Source organism: Cynara cardunculus (assembly GCF_001531365.2).
Source record: "Cynara cardunculus var. scolymus isolate 2C chromosome LG 5, CcrdV1, whole genome shotgun sequence".
NCBI lineage: Eukaryota > Viridiplantae > Streptophyta > Magnoliopsida > Asterales > Asteraceae > Cynara > Cynara cardunculus.
In genome coordinates this window covers 7,658,185-7,666,695 of record NC_037532.1, presented here as the reverse complement: position 1 = coordinate 7,666,695, position 8,511 = coordinate 7,658,185, and positions in this window count along the sequence as shown.

Genomic DNA, 8,511 nt, shown 5'->3' with positions numbered 1-8,511 from the left:
ACTTCCTGACAGAGTAACCAATACTTAATAAGAACTTCTAAACCTCCAAAACTTAAGTTGGGTAAAAACTGTTATCAATGCAATCCGCCAGATTCTAAAACCAATGTAGCGGATACTTTAAATATTAACCTTAACGAATATCTCCAAAATTCAAATAATGGCATCATTTRWTGCCCTTCCAAAGCGATTGATGGCAGCCGCCATCTGTTGGAATTTGAAGATTTTGGGTGGGTTTAACACCCTTCCCAAGAACAATTAAAACCTCGAGTCGCACACCTCCCCAAATCCGGTTGCATGCCTAAGAATGGCAGCAAATGGGGATGGTTCCGACTCTACATTTCCAAGAATAGAGATAGATAAAACCCCAAATTCTCATTTCTTGAGTAAGATCCAGAAAGGAAAAGAAAACAATTAGGAATTTCTTGGGTCTAGGAAAACTACAAGATGAAATATTTGATTTAGAGATGCATGTAAGACCCAAGTCACCCGAAGGTGCAATCGGTTCCTAGAATGTAAGAACTTTTTTCTTCTCTTTTGGGATTAAAAAGGTTTATGGGTCACAGATTATCATCTGATGAAGACATATACATGTCTTCGATGGATAATCTCACCATCTTTAAATTCCGAAACTTGAGTTGAGCAGGAAGAGAAAATAGGAATTTGAACACTTTAAAGAGGTATAGATGACTTTAGGAGCATACCTTTTTGAAGACGAAGCAGAAAGAACAATTCGAGCACAGCAACGATCCTAAACTTGCAGGGAGAAGAGTTCGGCTCAAAGGTGATGAACTTTTTAGAGAGGGAGAACGAGAAAAGGCTAGAGCTTTGAATAATGAAGAGTTTTTAAAAGAGAAGAGGGGGTATTTATATGAGGYTTCTAGAAGAGTAGTGGGCTGGCCTCTAAAGGCCCAAGCCCAAGGACTTATACATTTCCTTAATTTAAGACCCAAAAATTTAAAATAACCAAAATGTCCAAGTCTGGAACAAGACTATCTGTCGTACTGAAATGATCAAGTATGGGCAACCAGCGCTTTAGAAAGAAGACAATAGAGCCTCTGCGAAGAAAAGACGCCAGAGTTTCTTTGCGGAGACACAGAGCTTCTGCAAAGATATGCCAGAGCCTCTATGAAGAGACAAAGAGTCTCTGTGAAGAGTTGTCGGAGTCTCTGTGAAGAGTTGTCGGAGTCTCTGTGAAGAGTTGCAGGAGTTTCTGAGAAAAGACAACAGAGCCTCTGTAGATAGTACCAGAGCCTCTGTGTCCGTCGCCAGAGCCTCTGTGGCTATCATCAGAGCCTCTGTGGCTGACGCCAGAGCCTCTGATCGAATAGGCAACCTCTTCAAGATCATACTCTGGATAAGGTTAATCYTAAAAGACTTAGTTTTCTAATGAAGATTCCGAAATAAGGTCCTAACCTGGAAATCCAAAAGTGCAGAGTTGTTACAATATTAAAGGTAGTTTTGGTGTCGACACAGAGGTTGATCAAGACACCAATTCATAGTGGGTGTCTCAATCTATGCGTACAACTTGAGCACACTTACCTAAACTTCATAAGAAAATTTGGCATATTGGCGATCTTTCCATTTGTTGTACCTCTTAGTCGATAATATTGTACATGTTTTACTTTGATGTGATTCTGATATCTTTCCCTTTGTATGCATATCCTTTCTTAAATTAGCTCATGTATATCTGTGACTCCTTATCGAAATGGAATACAAAGAATTCCTGAAGGGGATTATTCCAGAATTTAGACCAACGTTGTATGGACGAGTATGAAACTTCGTCACTTTTTGATTTTTTTTATGGAACTTTATTATTTTTGGTGTTTTGTATGGATGAGTTTTAGAACTTTAATATGTTCAGTTTGATATTATGTTACTCTTTAGTGTTGATTGTTTAACTTGATGTTTTTGTTGTTCTAATTGTATGTTAAAGATCTAGGTCATGTATGAAATATAATACGATATTTTTTGTATTTCGTATTTGCAAGGTTATGTGGATCATAATCAATTAATGATGATTATGGTAATTGCATATTGGTATTTGAGAAGAAGAGCTGAAGCAAGAACATAAAGGAGAGAAAAAAAATAAGAGATAACAATTCAAATTTGACCGGACATGCGTATACACAAAAATTATTATGTGGGTCTAATACACAATGTTATGAATTGATGCGTCTATCTCGTGATGCTTATATACTCTTGTGTAATAATTTTAAACGAAACAATTGGTTGCAATCCAGTAATTGTATAAGTGTTGAAGAGAATATGACAATGTTTTTAACTATTATTGGTCATACTGAACGTTTTTAGAATGGTTAAACAAAAATTTCAACATTCCACACGAACTATTCATATATGTTTTCATGAAGTGCTAAATGGAATGATGGAATTCGCAAGAGAAGTCGTAAGACCAACATCCTTCGATGGAACTTTGAACATGTCAGAGAGAGTCAGAAACCTCAAAGAAATATTTTCGGTATGTTATTTGTTTTGTTAAATTGTAAAACATGAGAAGTTCTTATAATATTGTTATATATAATTTATGGTTTTCTTACAGGGGGCTATAGACTCATTAGATGGAACTTTGATACATGCAGTTGTGCCCATAAATCAACAAGCAAGATATAGAGGAAGAGGAAGATGTAAAGGAAGATGTGATTGCTTTCAAAATGTTTTGACAATGTGTGATTTTAATATGATATTCACATATGTTTGGGCTGGGTAGGAAGTCATTGAACATGATGCTAGAGTTTTGAGAGAAGTTGCATTTGACCCAAATTCGAGATTTCTGTTTCCTCCACCAAGTATGTATCATCATTTTTCTAATAGTGAAATATTATTATTTTTATGTATTCTTTTAATTATATTTGTAGATGCAAACAATATTATCTCTGTGATGTTGCATACCCCAATACCCTTGGATTTTTGACTCCGTATCTCAATACACGATATTAGTTAGCTGATTTTCGACGCCAACGTGCAGTTACTAAAGAAAAAAAGTTCAACCATGCACATGCACAACTTAGAAACGTTATTGAACGTGATAGCATCTTAAAAGCAAGATTCCTCAACAGTAAAGCAAATGACTTGTTATCCATATCCAAAAAAATAAAGGTAGTAGTTGCTTGTTTTGCAATCCATAATTTTATAAGAAGATGTAATATCTAAGGTCAACTCTTTATGCAATATGATGAGAACATATTTGATAACTCTCATTTTTTCGAGTTATTTCTTATTTATTTATCTCATTTTGGCATATGTTAAATACCTAATTCCCTTGTTTTTCGACTTTTATTCTAAAAAGTTTTAAAAAATGATGAAACACAAAAGATGAGAATTTGTTCTTAGAACCTGCACTTTTTGGCGAGGTGACACTGTGGGAAGTTTACGAATTTTTGATAGGCTTCCACTTTGTGGATGATTTTTTCTTGAAGATATTGATTAAAGATCTCCTACAACTGGAGTTGCTTTGTAACGTTGTATTTTGGATTTTAAAAGATTGTTGCATGGTCTTTGCCCACAAGGTTTTTATGTGCTTAATTTCCTTTGGATAATATGTCTCATCTTATCCATTCCTGCCCTATATAAAGAGGCATTGAGTTCACTTTGAAGATCATCAATTTGAAGCTTTACTAGTTGAAGTCTCTCTTCTTTTAAGTTGAGTTTTAACATGTAATTTTCTTATTAATGGTAATCAGCTGCCTACAGTCACCATTGTGGGCAACAGACTTTTGTTCTATATTAATAAAAGTTGTGTTTAAGTTTTATTTCTTGTCTTTGTGCTTTTCATGTCTATTATAAGTTAATTATTTATATGTATGTGTGTGTAAGTTTAACTTAGGATTTTTATGCAATAATTGGGTGTTTTTACTTTTTATCACTTTGCAACTTGGTCACTTAAGATGGAACTTAAACTCAATGCGGATAAGCCAAACATTTTGAAGTGTTAATATTAGATTTTTGACCCAGAGATTGGTGGATTCGAAATACGGCTTAAGTAATGCACAAAAAACTTGAGAGAGTCTTTGATAATTACGTAGAGATACGAACTTTGCATGTATTTAGCTAAGGATGAAGCATTGGAGATTTATATTACAAAGAGATTTGAGTATAAATTTTATTTCTTTTTCTGTTAGCTAAATCAACAAGTTTCGAAGTGGTGAGAATATGAACTTTCTTATTAATTGTAATCTGCTGCCCACAGTCTCACCACTGTGGGCAACAGACTTTTGTTTTATATTAATGAAAGTTGCATTTAAGTTTTACTTTTTGTCTTATATTATGCTTTTCATGTCTATTATAAACTAATTATTTATATGTGTGTGAGTGTGAGTTTAACTTAAGATTTTTAAAATTGGGTGTTTTTATTCTTTACCATTTTGCAACTTGGTCACTTAAGACGGGACTTAAACTCAACGCGGATAAGCCGATCATTTTGAAGTGTTAATATCAGATTTTTGACCCAGATATGAGTGGATTTGAAATACGAAGAACTTAAGAGATCTTTGATAATTACGTAGAGATACGAATTTTGCATGTTTATAGCTAAGGATTAAGCATTGGAGATTTATATTACAAAGAGATTTGAGTATAAATTTTATTTCTTTTTCTGTTAACTAAATCAACAAGTTTCAGAGGGGTGAGAATAAGAACTTTTTGGGATCTGTTTATAAATCTTCACTTTCGAGAGATTGAAATATTTACAAACATCTCATAAGTTTCTTACTATTATATTGTGTTTTTATCTTAAGAAATACGTACACCCATGCCCATCTTTTATTTTATAAGTCTATTTCGTTTATTTCGTCTTTTAAAGCTTTTTACCAACAAAAATTCAACTTTTATTCACAAACCGAAACATGCTCAAGAAGTTTATCAAAGTCTCCGATTCTCATTGATTCAATCTCTGTGAAAACGATCTCGGTATTTTACCATTTTATTACTTGCAACCGATCATAGTGTCGACGTGCATTTACACAGCCACTGTGGGGACTTCGTGCCTACTGTGTGAACACGAACGATCCCATGCTACCAGCCATGTTTACTGCGGAAGAGCAACATGGAGGAGGCATTGAAGAAGAAGTCGTTGAAGTACAAATATGGGGCTTCTCAAGACAATGAATATATAGCTAATTTGCAGGATCAAATTGCGACTCAACTGGATAAAAAACAAACAATTTCTTTTTGGTATTAATGTTTCATATCCCGTCTGTATTTAAGTATAAACGACTATTAATATATTTTTCTATTTAATTTGAAGTATGGAAATTGTATTTTGTTCTCTTATTTGACAATTAATCATATGAAAATTAGTAAAACAATATTATTTTTATTGGTAAGCGTTTATTTAAAGAATGCGTTTTTTTTTTGCATTCCATTAAACTATTAATAACAAAAATAATTACATATTATTCAACATATAATTACAATTAAGATTAAAATGGTCATTTTATTATTGGTAAATACTTATTAAAAATGTTTGCTAAACACTCTTACTCAGGACAACACTTACATGGATAGCATTCTTACCTAGACAACACTTACCCAATAAGAATTGATAAACGACCCCAAGTTACTTTGAATTAAATTATTTTACATTAGGTTGAATTAAGTTGATTGAATTGTTCGGATTTTTAATCACCCCTAAAACCATGTATGAATATGATAAAGCGATTTAGTGAAGATCAAACTCCAAAGGACTTTTAGATTATTTATTGGGTTAAAAAGATTGTGGGGGCAAACTTCAATAGGGCTCCAGATTACTCAGGAACTTGATTGAAAATTATGGGTCAAACCCCATTTTTATTTTGGGATCAAAATGGAAAAGGATTTACCTTTTTTAAGAACATCAAAGGCATGCAAGTTTAAAATGGAAAAAGACTGTAAATCACATAATAAACAGATATAACGATGATTTGTGGGATCTTTGAGATCTAATACCACATGTTATATTAAATTAAGAGTTAAATTACGGAATTAGTAATTTTGAAATAATTTTTTTCAAAAAAGACATTATGGGTATTTTATAAATATCATCTCTCTCCTTTCTCCTACATACTAAAAACTTAGTTTACTTGGTACACAATTACACACCACTTACTTTGAACATATTACGAACACCAAAGAATCCAATAGAACTTTGTAAAAACCAAAAAACCTACATCTCGTGAACATCAAATTAACTTTGTTAACACAATGTAAACATGTTATGAATGTGTGATATCTAATGTAGTTTGTGAATAACCACAAGTGTGGTGTCTGATTGGTTTGAGTTTGACTCCAAATGTCAAAAGTATCAGGAGGTCTCAGGTTCAAATCGAAGAAAGAATACAAATTCCCTTGTGCCACAGAGGTTCAAATGCGGTGACTTCGTGCTATCTGCAAAGTAGGTAGTCGTCCTGGGATTAGTCGGCTCACATAGCGGGTTGAACATCCAGGTTAATAAAAAAAATGTAGTTTGTGAATGTCAATTAAGTAACTTAATAAAATCAAGACTAAACCTACTACTATATATGTGAATACAACGTGAACACCCAAGAATATTCTTAACCCAAAAAAAAGGACAGTGTCATACACCAACTTTTTAGCAAAAAAACCAATGCATATATACGTAACAAGCATAACGAATATTCAATCTTAATATCATAAAACAGAAAATTCCATAAGAAATAAATTAATTTATGAGCGAGGAGGAGATTATAGTTAAAGTGTTTAATTTATGGAAAGAGAATTAATTTATAAAGAGAGAAAATTAAAGTTGTCATCCAAATTAAAATTTTACATAATTACTCTTTCAATATTAGTTAAAGAATAACAATATAAATCATTTTAAATTAATGATTCATGATATCGTTCAAGCTAATATGGATAAAAGGAGACCCATTGGAAAACAACTCAACAACAATGGGAAGGTTAAAATGGTTTACGATGACAATCGTAGTTCGAGTTCCGGATGTGAAGACAATAATCAAAACGTTTGTATTGATAATGAATTAATATTTATTGTATTCGTTTTATGTTGATTATGACGTTTTTGTATTTTTTTATAGTTTATATTATGTTGGTAGTTTTTTCTTTAATTATTACTACGAGCCCAATTCATATGTTCAAATGGAATGAATTCATCGTCAACTTAATTTGTTATGCAATCCAATTCTGATAACCATTCGGCTTCATCAGCTGCTTGTGATGTTTAACCTGCCATAGACTGCAACTAGTGTTCATATACGTTCAGGTGTGTTTATATATGTTCTAATAGGGACATGAATCAAGGCATCTAATATTGAATTTATAATTTTTGTTAATTTATTATTGATTCTTGTTTTTTTTATAATATTGATTTTTCTATCGATAATGTTTTTGAATTTGTGATTGGTAGAAAAGACACGATAGTAAAAGTTTTCGGTATTGTTCAAGCTATTATGGATAAACCTATTGTTCATAATGAATGAACTATTGTTCACAAGTGTTCATATTGTGTTCATATGTATACTAGATGCATACCTCAACATTGATCGCTCCTGAATGTATTCATAATGAAGGAACTATTGTTTACAAGTTGTTCATATTGTGTTAATATGTACACGAGCTGTATATCTCAACATTGGCTCGCTCCTGAATGTGTTCATAATGAAGGAACTATTGTTCACAAGTTGTTTATATTTTGTTCATAAGTTGTTTATATTTTGTTCATATATACACTAGCTGCATATCTCAACATTGACTCGCTCATGAATGTATTCATAATGAAGGAACTATTGTTCACAAACTGTTCATATTGTGTTCATACCTGTTTTTTTATTTATTTCCTTTACTGTAGCAGCTATTCTTATTATGTTCATATTGTATTCATAAATGCTATGCAGTCCAAGTTCATATATATGTCATATTTGACACAATGGTTCATATATATATATATATATATATATATATATATATAAATGTGTTCTTATGGTTCTTACATTAACAAAAATAAATTAACAAAAATAATGAGATTTTTTTGATTTTGTAACTCTCAATTAATGATATGGGAATTACATAAAAAAGAAAATTACCTAAATATCCTTTTCCCCTTTGTTCATATATGTTTTTTGAAATTGTAAATTTAAAAAATTAATTTTTTATCATGATTAATCATAACCGTTTATTTTAAGAATCAATGGACAAGATTGGTTAACAAAGTTAACACAATAATCTTGGTTAACATTTGAACCAGCCCATATATATATATATATATATATATAGGTGAGTTGTTATACAACCCTTTACATTTGTACAACCAATACAACCTAATCTCAACCGTCCATTTAATTTGACTAGTTGTGTACCCGCGTAATGCAGCATGAGCCATGAATTTTAACGATTTTGAAGTTCCACTGGTTTTATATGATAAGATTTAACGATGATATATGTTACACTTGGTCTTTACATATTAATACAATTTGAATAAATAAGAGTTATGGTTCCAATTACAGACTATCGATGAAAAAAATTGTATGACAGTTTAAAATC